The sequence below is a fragment of the Nycticebus coucang genome, chromosome 18, assembly GCF_027406575.1.
Source record: "Nycticebus coucang isolate mNycCou1 chromosome 18, mNycCou1.pri, whole genome shotgun sequence".
Taxonomy (NCBI): Eukaryota; Metazoa; Chordata; class Mammalia; order Primates; family Lorisidae; genus Nycticebus; species Nycticebus coucang.
The window spans coordinates 30,611,390-30,626,630 of NC_069797.1; the positions used below are offsets into that span (position 1 = coordinate 30,611,390).

At 51.8% G+C, this 15,241-nt stretch overlaps 1 long non-coding RNA gene across 1 annotated transcript; it reads right to left on the reverse strand.

The window, feature by feature from the left end:
• Nucleotides 1-8,699: 8,699 nt before the first annotated feature.
• On the reverse strand, nt 8,700-12,841 carry LOC128571209 (uncharacterized). The gene is made up of 3 exons (XR_008375702.1): nt 12,434-12,841; nt 11,780-11,882; nt 8,700-10,506 (listed from the first exon to the last, which is right to left on the reverse strand). It is a non-coding gene; the product is annotated as an uncharacterized LOC128571209 (long non-coding RNA).
• Between the last annotated feature and the right edge of the window lie 2,400 nt (nt 12,842-15,241).

Sequence of the window (15,241 nt, forward strand, 5' to 3'; positions counted from 1 at the left end):
GATGGTGAAGACAAGTACAGGGACAGCATGACCCATGGGCCTCTTTCCAGACTTCTTAGCTTCAGGAGCATCTCTGCTGAGGACTCTGGTCCCAGCCTATCTCCCAGGACAACTCAGGCTGCCTTTGGCTTCCTACCTGTGCTGCATCTTGGGGTACTAACCAAGAACTCCTGGTACCTGATCTGGCCAAGATCAGCTACTGGGGAAGGGGGTAGTCTGAGCTCCCATCCTGCCACAGGCTCCTCTGTGTTCTGGGATACAACCTTGGGCTCCATGCAGAGTGGCTCAGGAGTCCCCATGCTGACTGGCTCAGGAAACCCCATGCAGAGTGGCTCAGGAGTCCCCATGCTAACTGGCTCAGGAAACCCCATGCAGAGTGGCTCAGGAGTTCCCATGCTGACTGGCTCAGGAAACCCCATGCAGAGTGGCTCAGGATTTCCCATGCTGACTGGCTCAGGAAACCCCATGCAGAGTGGCTCAGGAGTCCCCATGCTGACTGGCTCAGGAAACCCCATGCAGAGTGGCTCAGGAGTCTCCATGCAGATTGGCTCAGGGGTCTCCATGCAGCCTGGCTCAGGAGTTCCCATGTAGATTGGCTCAGGGCCCCATGCAGAGTGGCTCAGGGGTCTCCATGCAGACTGGCTTAGGAGTACCCATGCAGACTGGCTCATGAGTTCCCATGCAGACTGGCTCAGGGGTCTCCATGAAGACTGGCTCAGGAGTACCCAGGAAGACTGGCTCAGGAGACCCCATACAGAGTGGCTCAGGAGTCTCCAGGCGGGGGTTTCCATGCAGAGTGGCTCAGGGGTTTCCATGCAGAGTGGCTTAGGAGTCCCCATTCAGACTGGCTCAGGGCTCCGTGCAGATGCCATCCCCATCTGATGCTCTGTGCTTGGCTCTATGGCCCTGGCCATCCACAAACAGAAGACTTTCCTTGGAGGAGGCTTTGGGACCACCGTTAGGGCTTCCCACAGACTCCCATACAGTTGGGAATGTTTGCATTACCTGCAAGAGAGTGTTCCAGAAAGCTTTTAGAAAGATGTGTTATTTCCCAATTCTAGAGAGTCCCAAGACTGAGGGAAGGGCTTAGCCAAAGGTCTAGTCTGCAGAAAAGTTGGGAGCCCTGGGTTTGGGCGTACACACATGTGCCCTGGGGCAGAGGCTGGACTCCATGGCCTCTGTGTCTTAGGACCTAATGAGAAAGGAGCCGTGCAGGGCCCTTGGCCCCCTCCCTGGTTTGGGGCCCCATGATCCTCTCCAGTCTTCTCCCTGGCACAGGCTCTACCTACAGGGGCCTTTGCTGCTCCTGCCTGCCCTGCCGGCTTCAGCTCCCAGACCTGGAAAGGGATGCTGCAAGGCCTTCGCACCCCGAGGTTTCGCACCCCCAGGTTTCACCAGGGTCACACCCCTCGCTGGAAGGGGCAGGTTCCCAGCCACAGACAGACTGGCCCAAGGTTGGGAAAGCCTATGTCCCCTGCATGCCATAAGGACCCTCATGTCTCTTCTCCAGTCCCTTGATAGTCATCTCCACCCTCCTCAGATGCTGTAGGGGAGAAAGCAGGTCGGTACAGACTCCACCTGCCAGGAGGGGCTCTGCATGCAGGGACCAGACATGCTGGGTGGGTCCCTTTAGCATTGGTGTTACTTCATGTCTCCCACCTGGGGAATAAGCTCCAGTCTCTCCCACTCCTAAAGCAGGGACTGGTTGGGATTGCTTTATGGGATCTTCAAGGCCAACATAGGGATGCCCTGTTTGTTGTGGCTAGGTGAAATCAGGTACTAGTGTCACTGGTGAAGTCTAGCCAGGCCAGAGGAGGCTGAGGTCTGTGGAATTGGATGCTCACAGCTCCTGCTCTGGAAGGCAGGGTCATGAGTGGGTGGTCTCCTGGCAGTCCTGGGTTCCAGCTTCAGCAACCAAGGAAGAAGAGAGATGACTGAGTCACATGAGGAGAATGGTGCTGAGGGACTCTGTGTGCCCTCAGGGCACAGCCTGCCCAGACCTTCTCTTTCCCTTGTGGTCACACTCAGACAAACAGGCTCTTCTGTTCACTCCCTACACCTACACACCTACACACCTACATACTCATTCACACTCAAAACCAGGACAGTCGAGGGCCCTGCTCAGGTATGGCCTGCAAACAATCCCAGGAATGGGCACAGCCGGAACCTTCAGGCAAGGATGCCTTGAGACCTTCCCTGTGGTGCCAGGGATGTAGCTCAGAGGCCCCTAAAGTTTGTGGAGGAAGTAGAGGCTCCAGATCACAGGACAGGAGGACAGCTTGATGCCCTGAAGGAGACAGCCACCCTGAACACTAGGAAACTGTGAGGAAAGGTCTCTGCTGTCCCTGCCCCTGGCAGCCTGGCATCCTCAGCCCAAGTGGAGGCTGGAGGGGACAGAGGCCCTGCTATCCCAGCTCCTGCTTGGATCCAGTCGCCAGCTGTGTGGAGACAGTGATCCCTACCACAGCCTCTCCCTGCATCCTCCAAGGAGCAACAAGAACTCCCTGCCACCGTCGCCATCACCACATGCACCAGTAACGCCTCTGTATTTCTTAGCATGGAAAAAAATAAAACGGAACATACATGCTCACCTCCAGACTGTGTTGTGCTGCTAGGGCAAAGGGGGCTCCTAAAAACTAACAGGGAGAGTGGTCACTTGGCCTGTGGGCCCAGTCTTGGGGCTGGGAGCCAAGCACCAGGGAACCTGAGCCCCAGGGCCAACTAGAGGTATTCTTCTGGGGAGATGCCATTCATCATCCCTGGGGCTCAGCCTCTCCAACCTTAAGGCAAGCGAGTAACGCTAGTTCCATCTTCCCTAGCTGTTCTTTCTGTGTAGATCTCAGGCCTGGAGAGAGCAGGGCAGGTAACTGGCCCTTGTTGACTACTGGCATGTGCTGGACACTTCACACTCTGGAAGCCACATGGTAGTCCTATGGGGTCACTAGTACTCTTATCTCTGGGTTCAGATTAGTAAACTGAGGCTCAGAGAGGTTCAGGGACTTGTCCAAGGTCATACCATGCCTGGCACACGGAAGGTACTGAATAAATCTTGGTGAACTGACCCAATCCCTAGGCCTGTCTGGCCCCAAAGTCAACTTCTTGCTGCCTTGCTTTGCTGCCCAGAAAGAAAAAGCCCCACGGAAGGGAGGTGAGAGGCAGTTGTCAGGGGAGAAGTGGGGGGGAGGGGGATTTGTTTTCCAGCCTGCAGTGCCAAGGTGGCAGCGGCCTGAGGAGGGTAGGGTGCCAAGCGGGGAGGTGGTGTGGACAGAGCACCATGCCAGGTGGCCATGGGAAGGGGGCGCAGAGGGTAGGGTGGGGGTGGGCATCTCAGGACCTGGGAGGCAGCAGAGCGGAGAGCATGGGGCTGGAGCTGGAGCAGGCCTACTTGGATTCAAATCGTGCCTGGCTGCTTGCTAGTTGGGACCAGTGGGGAAGCTCCGTAAATTCCCTGTGTCTGCACCTCCCCCAATGCGAATGGGCCAATGGGCAAAGAAATAATCCTGGTAAAGACTCAGGTGTAGCAACTCCAGCTGGCGACTCTGCCTGTCCCTCTCCATGAGGTGAGCCACCTGATTGGGACAAGACAAGGCGCTGAAGCTGGAGTGGTCTTGGGGACCGAGCACCTGTCCTGTCACTGGTCTCTCTGCTGAGGCCAAGCCCCACGCCCTGCCTGTGTCTGTGAGTGGGGTCCTGCACAAGCAGGAGCGCATCTCACAGGTTCCATGAAGGTTTGCTCACAAGTGGACAAACGACTGTCCCAATGGTCCTCCCACCTCCCCACTCCCCTGTGCTTATTCAGACCCTGATGGAAGGGTCAGTAGGGGATCACCTGCTCACCTCCCGTCCTTCCCCAGTGCCGCTGCTGTCCCAGTGAACTACGTGCCCATCTGTCTCATCTCTTGCTTCCATCCAACTCATTTTAACTCAATTCAGTGAACACCCTCCATGTGCCAGCCAGAGCCAGCCAGGGACGTGAAGGGACAGATGAGCCCCAGGCTCTGGCTTTACAGAGCTCACAATGCTGTGAGGAGGGCAGGTGGGCATAAATTCTCCCACTGGTGCTCCCCAGATGGCCAGAAGGGAAAAGCAACCTTTGTCTGGGGGTGGGGTGGAGGAGTCTTCCCCAAGGGGCCCTGGGGACACAAAGATGAGGGACAGGCTTCCTGGCCCATCTGACCTGTGACTTAAAGGAGAAGGTCTATGGCAGGCAGGAGGGAGTCTGTGGTTGCTAGGGGTGTGTGCCCCCATGGATGAGGGCAGCCGGGAGCAGAACCTGGTGGTCCAGAGGGCTGCCCTGGAGGTCCAGGGAGGGAAAGAGTGGGGCACTGGCATCCACCAGGAGTCTCCCAGACTCTGTGTCAGCAGAAGTTAATCCTGGCAAGAGCAGGGGCCAGGTGAGCGCTTGCTATGTGCCAGGCGCTGGGCTCCCTGCCCTGTGTGAACTATCTCATTTAATCCTCATGCCTTCTGAGGGATCCTCCCATTTTTCTGAAAAGAAATGGAAATGAGCGAGGTCCTGCGATTTGCCCAAGGTCCTACTGTCAGGAACCGGTGAAGCAGGACGGTCTTTGAGAAGTGGGCTCTGGTGGTGAGTGCCTCTCCAGGCCTTAGACAGCCTGTGTGCTAATACCAGGGAGTTGGCCATTTCCTGTCCTTTAACTGCATGCCTAGCCAGTGACGGTCATATTTCTCTTCAGTTTTCTGTTTTGGTGCTGCATCGTTGGGGTGTTGTCAAAGGCACTTTCAGCCCCACCTAGGGGTCTGAATGAAGATGAGACACCACCAGTGCAATGCCATGAACTTAGTCACACTCAGGTGAGCAGGCCCCTCTACACGCACCATCAGTGACAGTCACACCCCTTTACTGCCCAGCTTGGTGGCCTGAACGTTTCTTTGCCATTATTTGTCAGATATAACCCAATTTCAGAAATTTACAAGATTAGAGAGAGGACGTGTGTTTTGGAATCAGTAAGGGAAAGGATGGAGCTCTCGATGGTGCAGAAGGCTTCAAATGACAGAGGGCTGTGTGACCGGGACAAGGCCTTTGGCTCGCCATCTGTAAACAAGGTGAGGATCTCTGCAGGCCCACAAGCTCTGCACGTGAATGGTCATGTCTTGGAACACAGCTGGCAGCTCCTCCCTTCCCAGAATTTGGGAAGTTCCGGGCACCCAAGGCTCACCCGGGGCTCTGCTCTCTGCGCTCCTCAGCTCTACCCCTCCCTTACCTTCCCTGACACATGACAGAAGACACTCCTGAGTGCCCAGGAACCAGGAGCACTGGTCTCCGTTCCCAGTCTTTCATGCATTGGCTGTGTGGTCTCAGGTGGGCCGCACCTCTCTCTGGGCCTCAGTCTCCTCACATAAAGGAATGAGCAGGTGTCTCAACTCTGCAGCACATGGGAATCACCTGGGAGCTTTAGAGTCCCAAGTTGGTGCCACTCCTAGTGAATCTGGTTTAAAGGGCCTGAGTGTGGCCTATGCAGCCTGATGTTTAGGTTTCCCAGGTGATGCCAGGGGTCACCCAATGCAGGGAGCCACTGGCCTGGACTCCGGAGCCTCGCTGCTCAGAGTGTGGTCCTTAGATCTTTGGTGTGGGCCTCGCCTGGGGCTGCCAGAAAGGCAGCCGCTCAGGCCACACCCTTACCTTATCACCCAGGGTCTTCTCTTTAACAAGACCTTCGGGTGTTTATATGCAATTTAAAGCCGGGTGAGCTCCGGTTAGATGCCGGAGCTGCCTGCACCCTCTGCTTTCAGGCACTGCTCCCTAGCAGAGGGCCAGCTTTGCCACCGTCTCAGAAAGGGAGAGCCAGAGAGCCCAGTGAAACTTTAAGTTTAGGCCTTAGCTTCTCCAAAGGGTCCTTTAACTCCCCTCTCTAAAGAATAACCTTTCCTTCCTCCCTTTCTCCCTCCCTTCCTTCCTTCATTCCTTCTTTCCTTCCTTGGTTTATGCTGAGAGAATCCAGACAATACTGAAAAGCCAAAAGAAGGACGAGAGAAAGCCCAGATTAGTTTGGGGTCTCACAGCAGAAGAGGCCTGCACCCCACCTCCCAGCATGTTCACCAGTGAGGCTACAGCTCAGGTGCAGAAGGCGCCTTGGGTGTGTGGATTAGAGGAAGTCAGAGGGTTGGGGTGGGTGTGCCCCAAAAGCCCAACTCCCCAGGAGCTACTGGAACCCTCCCAGGGTGGAAGAAAGCCAAGCAGGCATCTTAGAGCTGCTCTGAAGGAAACTTCTACTCACAACCAAAATTAACACGTTAGGTTCTCCTGAGTCTCCACTCCCAGACTCTAGGCCTCAGGAAAGGAGGAGGAGGAGGAAGGGACCTTGAGAAGCTGTGATGCCTCTTGCACCCCCATCCTGGAACAGAAATTCCTACTCCCTGGACTGGCCCAGCTTTGTACGGTGCCCTTGTGCTAATTGCAAAATGCCTCCCCACACCCCCACAGGAAGTATGAAAACTGCAAAAATCTTCCCTTCCTGGGGTGTTCACAGCCCAGGTGCCCAGCCAGGTGTGCTGACAGCAGCTGGATTTCAGGGGCCCCAGGCACCACCTGAGCAGGGCACAACCTGCGTGGCCTTCCCAGGCAGGCCTGCCACTGTGCCCAGTTAGCCGTCCTTCCCGGCAGCTGGTTGTAGAGCTGGTCAGCTGGAAGCAGGGCCCTGTCAGAGTTTCTGCCTCCTGCATTATTGATCTGCCGCCTGGTCATGGGCATGAATAATGCATCAGGGCAAGGAAGCCCTGAGGATGCAAACTGGAGGCCCTGGCTCCTCCTGCCTTGCCTCTCAGGGTTTATTCTCTTTGCTTAATGGGCTTCAGAGGGGGAGGCTGTGCTAAAAGTCGGTTTCTCCTCCTGCCCACACGGCAGGCCTGGGAATGGCCACACAGGTTTGGGACTGTAACAACCCGGCCTTGGGAGGATCAAGCTGCCCGCAGCCCCTGGCCCCGGGTGGCTGTGCTTTTGGTTACCTGCCACTCAGAGTCAGGTGGCCTGAGTCTAAATACCGAGTCCTTTAACATCTCTGAGCCTCCTCTTCTTGTGCATAAAACGGGAACAATGCTATTAGGTGAACTGAGTTAGGCAAGGGAAGAACCCAGCGTCATCCTGACCCGCGGTGTGAGTTCAATAAACACGGGTGTTAGTGTTGTCGGTGTCATTTATAATGAATGACGGCTTCTTCCTTGTGCCAGGGGCTTGGGAACAGGGAGATTGCTGGGAGGCTGACAGGACTGCTTGGGGTGAAGGTGTGGTCAGAGCTTCAGGGGGTTGGGTGTGGGCAAGGGTGGGTGGATGCCCCATCTGGGTGACTCTGGGTGGGGCAGGAGTAGAGGTGGGAAGATGCCAAAAGAATTATTGAGAATCTACAGTGATTTTCCCTCCCTGATCAGACTTCTCTAAACTATAGTCTCAAGGGTCTGAAAAGCAGCTGTAAAGGCAGTGGAACACCAGGCACAGAGCTGGGGGTGGTGGTGACTTGGACTCAGTTCTATTCAAAAGGGCCATTTAGCACTTAGTTATTAAGGGTAATGTAGCATGTATGATGCTCAGGGCAAACTCAAGTGTGTGAGAAATGTTAACTTCTTCATAACCAGATTTGATTTCTCCTTTGCTCCCATTCTGCCAGGTGGCAGGAACTTGAGTAAGTTCAGATTCCCTCCCCTCTTCCCTGAGAGTCACAATGCAAACTGGAGGCCCTGGCTAACGTGTCAAGGACAGGAGTGGCAACAACCTGGTCCTTGCTGTTGTCACCAAGATGTTCTCATCCCATTATCCTTAGTCCCTGTGGATGGCTGCTGGATTGACCTTTGGTCCCCCATCTATAGTTCCAGCTCTTGCTCCATTACTGCTCTGCCCCCTCATAGGTTCAGTTGCTTCTTCCTGAATTCATTAGGAAATATATTTGGCTGAGCACAACAGAGGTCCTCCAAACATTGGTGTATATAAGATTTTTTTTTTCACTAGCAAGAAGTCTATAGGGAGGCAGCCCAGAGAGGTGCAATGCCTCCATGATGTCATCATCCATGTCCCAGGCACCTTTAGTCTTCTTCCTTCAGCACCCTGGCTTGGGCCACTAGATTTTAAGCCTTCCACCTCATGGCCACAGGATGGCTGCCATAGCTCCAGCCATTCCAGGTAGCGAGAAGGAAGAAAGAGGAAAGGGCATGAAGGGGTGTGAAAGCTGAGTAGGTTCCCTTTAAAGGGCTTTCCTAGAAGTCCCATCTAGTAACCTCAGCTATTCGTTCTTTGACAACAACCACCCATGTCACATAACCACCCCTAGCTACAAGGAAGGCTAGGAAATACAGTCTGCTGGGCACACTGATGCTCCAGGGAAAATCAAGGTTTTATTTAGGAAGAGAATGTATTCTGAATAGCAGCTAGTATTTAAATTAGATGTGAAATATCAAGGTATTAGCCAGTTCATTTAAGAATAAAGTGTCACCGGGTGGCGCCTGTGGTTCAGTGAGTAGGGCGCCGGCCCCATATACCGAGGGTGGCGGGTTCAAACCCAGCCCCGGCCAAACTGCAACCAAAAAATAGCCGGGCGTTGTGGCGGGCGCCTGTAGTCCCAGCTGCTCCGGAGGCTGAGGCAGGAGAATCGCGGAAGCCCAAGAGCTGGAGGTTGCTGTGAGTCCTGTGACATCACGGCACTCTACCGAAGGCGGTGAAGTGAGACTCCGTCTCTACAAAAAAAAAAAGAATAAAGTGTCAAGTTCTAGTTTAATCATTGAATGGCTGTTGAATGCCCAAAGTGTGCCAGATACTGAGCTATTTTGGGAATTAACAGTTTAGTGTTGAGAGAGAATAAACAAATGAATACATAATTACAATATGGGTTAGGAAGTGTCCATGAAAACATGTGATGGTGGGTCCTAATACAGATAATGGAATCAGGGAAGCTCTCCCTGAGGCAATGGCAGTGCCACCAAGTCCTGAAGAAGTTGCCAGGTGTGAAGGGGTGAAGATGTTGAGTGAGAGCCGGCCAATGGTAGACATGGGTCAGGGAGGCCAGCCAGTGCACCCAGCTCATGCCCACTCAGAGATCCATCGCTTAAAGGTAGATTAATGACAGTGCTGCGGTTGATTGATTGCTCATTGCCTATGACAAACACCATTTAAAGTAGAAGGAAGAAAACAGATCATTAGAATTGAAGTTGAAAACAGACATGGCCTCTAATGCAATCCGACAAGCTCTCCCTCGATGGTGGGGTGGGCGCTAAGGGCGGGGAGTGGGTAGGAAATGAAACTCCAGCATTGCAGAGCTCCAGGAGCCTCCAGGGAGATGTGGGGAGCCAGCTACCCACTGGATACAGAGTGACCACCCCGAGAGGGGACAATGGGACAGGGCAGCACGCCTCAGCCCTGTGGCTGGGGAAAGGGCTCTGTCAGCAGTAGACCAGGAAAACATCAAATTCAATCAAGCTAAGTACAGCGGCTTGACTGCAAGACTTCTCAGAGCTGTAACTACACTGGAGTGTTCCATGTACCGCCAAGAACGAGCAGATGTCCTGTGTCTCCTAATTTGACAGGCTGCCAAGCCCCTTCTTTGAGGGACATTTTCCTCTAAGCCCACTTTAGATTTGCTGACCCAAGCATTTCCCAGTTATGAAAAACCTGTTGTAAACATCCATTTTAAATGGCTACATAATACATATAATAAACCATAACCCTAATTTATTTCCTTATCTTTTTTCTCATTGCTGGACATTTAGATGTCCAGATTTTCTCTCCATTTTTTTTTTCTGCTTATCATTTTGAAAACAGGGTTTAAGCATTAGGGGAACAAGTTCAGAAGGTTCTGCACCCTCTCCTGAGCTGGGGAGAACAGTAACCTGAGCCCTGCCTCCTCATGGGTCAGCTGAGCAGGTTGCCATGGCAACCGCACTGCTCAGGCAGAGGGAAGATGCCCCCCAAGACCAAGTGGCTGGGACCTGGGATGCTGGGGCCCACCAGACTGGCCTGTTGGTGGCGTCCTTTGAGAGTGATTGGCAGGAATCTAAACCACTTTAACTTTCTTCGTGGCCGTGGAGCGTGCCAGAAGGGTCTCAGGCGGAAGCTGCCTTTTTCCCGTGAGTATGTCTGCTGGAGCAAAGGTCACACTGGGAAGCCGGACAGCCGGGGTAGATGAGCCCTCGTGCTCGCCTCAGTTGTACCTGTGTCTCCAAAGTTTCTCTACTTGTTTTTTTTTCACTGGATGAAGACATTTCTTCTATAGATTTCTCAATGTGGCTTGAATTCTGGATTCTTCAAGGAAGTTGAACAAGGATCCCCTTTTGCATAGTTGACTGTTAGAGGAAGAAGTTTCTGGGTGAGAGGAGACCCTGGCCTTCTTGGGACACTCAGGAATGCAGAGAGCAGGACCGTGGCGCAAGAATGTCCCAGACAGAGGCGTCTGTCTGATGTTGCAATGCTCGACTCTGAGGGCTCAGCCAAGTCTGCAGAGCAGCCCTCTTCCACAAAGACTTTTGTGTTCCCCAGCCCACGTGAGATTCATTCTTTAAACGTACCTAAAACAGCACATAAAACAACCTAAGTTATACACACCGAAGTGTGGTCATTCACCCATGGGATGGGGGAGTGGGACTGGGTGATGCTAAAGGCAGTCTTTCAGATCTTATTCCATATACCTCACATCATCAGAACCTTACGGCAAGCAACTTTTATAATTTATAATTTAATTTTGAAGAAATAGGAATATATGAGGGGGGAGATGGTTCCCTGTAATCCATTAGCTGAAGCGATCAATGTGAATATGTGAGCATTTTTCTTCCAGGCTTTTAAAAGGGGATTTGTTTTTGATAAACAGCAGCAGTTGCTTTATGACAAAATGGCTCGACTAAGTGCTCTTTGCAAGGTGCCCGGATTTCGAGAGCTTCCTCAGTCTCCCTCAAACCTGCCTCCTTTAGACGTGCCAGCCTCACCTCACTGAAGGAGTGTGGTGGCTTGGGTTTGGAAGCCCTCAGCAGTTCTCTTTTCTCCCCTGGAAGGACTAGCTCTCCACAAAAGCTCCCCCTCTCTGCGCCACCTCCAGGGCCCTTCCCAGGGGACTCATCTTCCTGACCTTTGCTTTAGATTTGGTTCTTGTTCATGGCTTTCACCCTAGAACCAAGTGCCCCATCTGTGCTCTTGCCTGCAGACTCCCTTTGCTGTAAGTCTAACCCTCGCCTTACGCCAAGTGGAGGCAGGGCCTCTGGCCCTGCTTGGTCTGCTGGGAAAACTGGATGCCTTTGGCATATCCTCCTCTGCCTACTCAAGTCAGCCCTTTCCCCACTTGCTAAGCCATTCCAAGGGCCTGTGATGCAGCAAGATGTCCATTTAAGGGACAGCATGGATGTTGGAAGGTCTGTGTGATGGAATCGAACTTGGATCTAAGAATGGGCCAGTGTGATTTGCTTTCACCCCTAAAACAAGACCCCACAGTCCTCTCATAACCACCCCTCTGTTGGGGGCTTGGGAAGTCCTGGAGCATGGAGATCTCAGGGCAGAGAGGTCCCAGGCCTGGCTCCCTCTTTCTGGTTGGCCCGTAGAGGCATTCTAGGGTCTCAACACACAGTTCCAGGCAGGGCCAGGCTGCCCTCCCAGGGGAACCAAGCTTGATGAACTCGTGTTTTGATCACAGCCCATGGGAGCTGCTCTTGGGCTGGTTAAACAGGCAGGAGGTAAACATACATCCCAGGCGACCGAGACCAGCGGCTCCCCAAGCAGCAGGTTTAATTACAAGCGCAACATAATGACGACAGGACAGAAAGTGGGGGATATAGAGGGGAAAAAATCTCTCACCAGCCCATGGCCTCCACATTTCCTCTGCCTGGGTGCGCACTTTCTCCCTCCCGAGTGACATTCTCTGGGGACATGGAGTGGTTTTATCTTCTTTAATTTCTTTCTGGTTACAAAATTAATACAAGCTCACTGTGGCATACTTAGAAATGCAAAAAGCCTAAAGATGAAAACAAAACTTCCCCAGATTCCATAGCCCAGCTGCTCTCTTTCCCTTTAAGGGGCCTTATTTTCTTTTTCTTTTCTTTTCTTTTTTTTTTTTTTTTTGAGAGAGCCTTAAGCTGTCGCCCTGGGTAGAGTGCTATGGTGTCACAGCTCACAGCAACCTCCAATTCCTGGGCTCAAGTGATTCTCCTGCCTCAGCCTCCCGAGCAGCTGGGACTACAGGCGCCCGCCACAACGCCCGGCTATTTTTTTTTTTTTTTTTTGTAGAGACAGAGTCTCACTTTATGGCCCTCGGTAGAGTGTCGTGGCCTCACACAGCTCACAGCAACCTCCAACTCCTGGGCTTAAGCGATTCTCCTGCCTCAGCCTCCCGAGCAGCTGGGACTACAGGCGCCCACCACAATGCCCAGCTATTTTTTGGTTGCAGTTCAGCCGGGGCCGGGTTTGAACCTGCCACCCTCGGTATGTGGGTATGTGGGTCTGGCGCCTTACCGACTGAGCCACAGGTGCCGCCCGGGGCCTTATTTTCATTACAGCACTTGCCAGCCTCTGAACTCCCCTTGTTGATTTGTTTACTTGTTTACTTGTCTGTTTCTCCCCCACCACAATCTTCAGTCTGCACGTACTTAATGCTCTGGGACCGTGACAGGGCTTGGCACACAGTGGGTGTTTCACTGACTATTTGATGAATCCAATAAGGTTAATGTTTTCACTTGGTCTTGGCCACCCAGTTCATGCTATTTCATGCGCTGGTTTTGACACCTGAGATGTACTCATGTTCTTCGTGACAGTCAGGGTGTGGTCAGGGAGGTAGTGGGAAGACCCAGGCCCAGGCAGGACAAGAGAAGGCCCTGAGAAGGCAAATCCCACCCCAGGGCACTCTTGAGAGGGGCAGAGCGAGGGAAGGGATGGGCTCTCACCATCACTCCCCACCAGGTGGACTCCAGGTGGACTATGACCTCATAACCCTCTGGGCTGTTTGCACAGGGATCAGAGAGGTTCATTGAACTCGCACAAGAACTCGCAGCTAGTCAGCTAGGGAAGTTAGAAGGGAACTGCAGATATAATAATAAAAGCTCCATCTTTTAGAAAAGCATCAAATCAGAAATATGGATCACATTTTTAAAAGGCTTTTAATTGAAAAGCAGCTGCAAAGCACATCTTGGAAAGCCTCAATGTCCTTTTCATTTAGATGTTGTTCTATCAAAAGCCTGAGTTTGTGCTAAGAAAATGGATTTCACAAGATTGAATTCAACAAAAAGCTTTGGTGAGCTCATTAATTAACCGAGGCAAAGGTCTCAGAGAGTTTAAAACAGGGCGACCCTATCTTTGCTCTTATGTAGGAATGTGGGGACTCGTTCCTGCTATAAGAGTTTGCCTTTATTCATCTGAAAGAAAAGGCTCTGTTTGCGAAACATACTTTAGATCATTTTGAAAACAGTATGGTGAAGGTAGGAGATGGTAATAATTCATCAATAGTATATATTCATCACTCCAGGTAAATCTGTCAATGGTTCTTGCTAACTACAAAGAAACTGTCCCTTTCTCTTGGTCTTTTTTCTCCTAAAACTGCAAATATCTCAGAGCAGCTTTTGACAGGGTTGTGGACTGTTGATTGCCACTGTCAGATGTCTCCCGCCAGCAAGAGTTTACAACAAGGGAGCCTCCAGGTGGTTTCTGGTTTCTGATCTGCAGATGTGTCCCCCATGGGTTCTTTCCCACGCCTCTGATGCTGCCAGTCTTTTTACTGGTCACCCACAGCCGTCAGCACTTAGCCAGAACTGCGTCTGCTAGGGATTTCTGGTATTGACCTTGTAGGCCAAGCCATCCTTTTCACGAGAAGGCCTCAGATTCTCATCTCATCTCTGGGTTCCTGCAAATGTTTCTGGAGCGTCTGGAGTTCAGACCTGACCCCTTTGGTGTCACTGACTGGTTCAGCCACATCAAGTCAGAATCCCTCCTGGCCAAGGATCCTCCTTGAAGAACTGAGGTCTCAGATGGCCGTGTTCCCTAGACAGACTCTCCCCTGGAGGCCTCCAGTGCTCAGAGGCACCTCCCTGGGGCAGACCTTGGGGAAGCCAGGCACTGAGGCTCAGGAGGATACTGGGGCCTGCAGGGAGGGAAAGCCACCTCCCCTGAGCTTGCTGCCTGTGGAAGGACGGATTCACTGATGTAGAAATTAAGAACAAAATCAAAACAACCCTGAGATATCATCTAACCCCAGTGAGAATGGCCCACATCACAAAATCTCAAAACTGCAGATGCTGGCGTGGATGTGGAGAGAAGGGAACACTTTTACACTGCTGGTGGGACTGCAAACTAGTACAACCTTTCTGGAAGGAAGTATGGAGAAACCTCAAAGCACTCAAGCTAGACCTCCCATTTGATCCTGCAATCCCATTACTGGCCATCTACCCAGAAGGAAAAAAATCCTTTTATCATAAGGACACTTGTACTAGACTGTTCATTGCAGCTCAATTTACAATTGCCAAAATGTGGAAACAGCCTAAATGCCCACCAACCCAGGAATGGATTAACAAGCTGTGGTATATGTATACCATGGAATACTATTCAGCCATTAAAAAAATGGAGACTTTACATCCTTCGTATTAACCTGGATGGAAGTGGAAGACATTATTCTTAGTAAAGCATCACAAGAATGGAGAAGCATGAATCCTATGTACTCAATTTTGATATGAGGACAATTAATGACAATTAAGGTTATGGGGGGGGAGGAAAAGCAGAAAGAGGGACGGAGGGAGGGGGGTGGGGCCTGGGTGTGTGTCACACTTTATGGGGGCAAGACATGATTGCAAGAGGGACTTTACCTAACAATTGCAATCAGTGTAACCTGGCTTATTGTACCCTCAATGAATCCCCAACAATAAAAAAAAAAAAAGAAAGAAATTAAGAACACCTGCATCAGAGCCGGGCGTGGTGGCTCATACCTGTAATCCTGGCACTGTGGGAGGCTCACTTGAGTTTAGGAGTTGGAGATCAGCTTGAGCAAGAGTGAGACCCCCATTTCTACTAGAAATAGAAAAACTGCAGGCATTGTGGTAGGCGCCTGTAGTCCCAGCTACTCGGGAGGCTGAGGCAAGATAAGAGTATCACCTGAGCCTGAGTTTGAGGTTGCTATGAGCTATGACACCAGGGTACTCTATTCAGGGTGAGCGAGACTCTGTCTCAAAAAAAGAAAGAAGGAAAAGAAAGGAAGGAAGGAAGAAAGAAAAGAAAAGAAAGCAGAAGAGAAGAGGAAAAGAAAAGAAAAAAGAAAAAGAAAAGGAATGGAACCCGAAT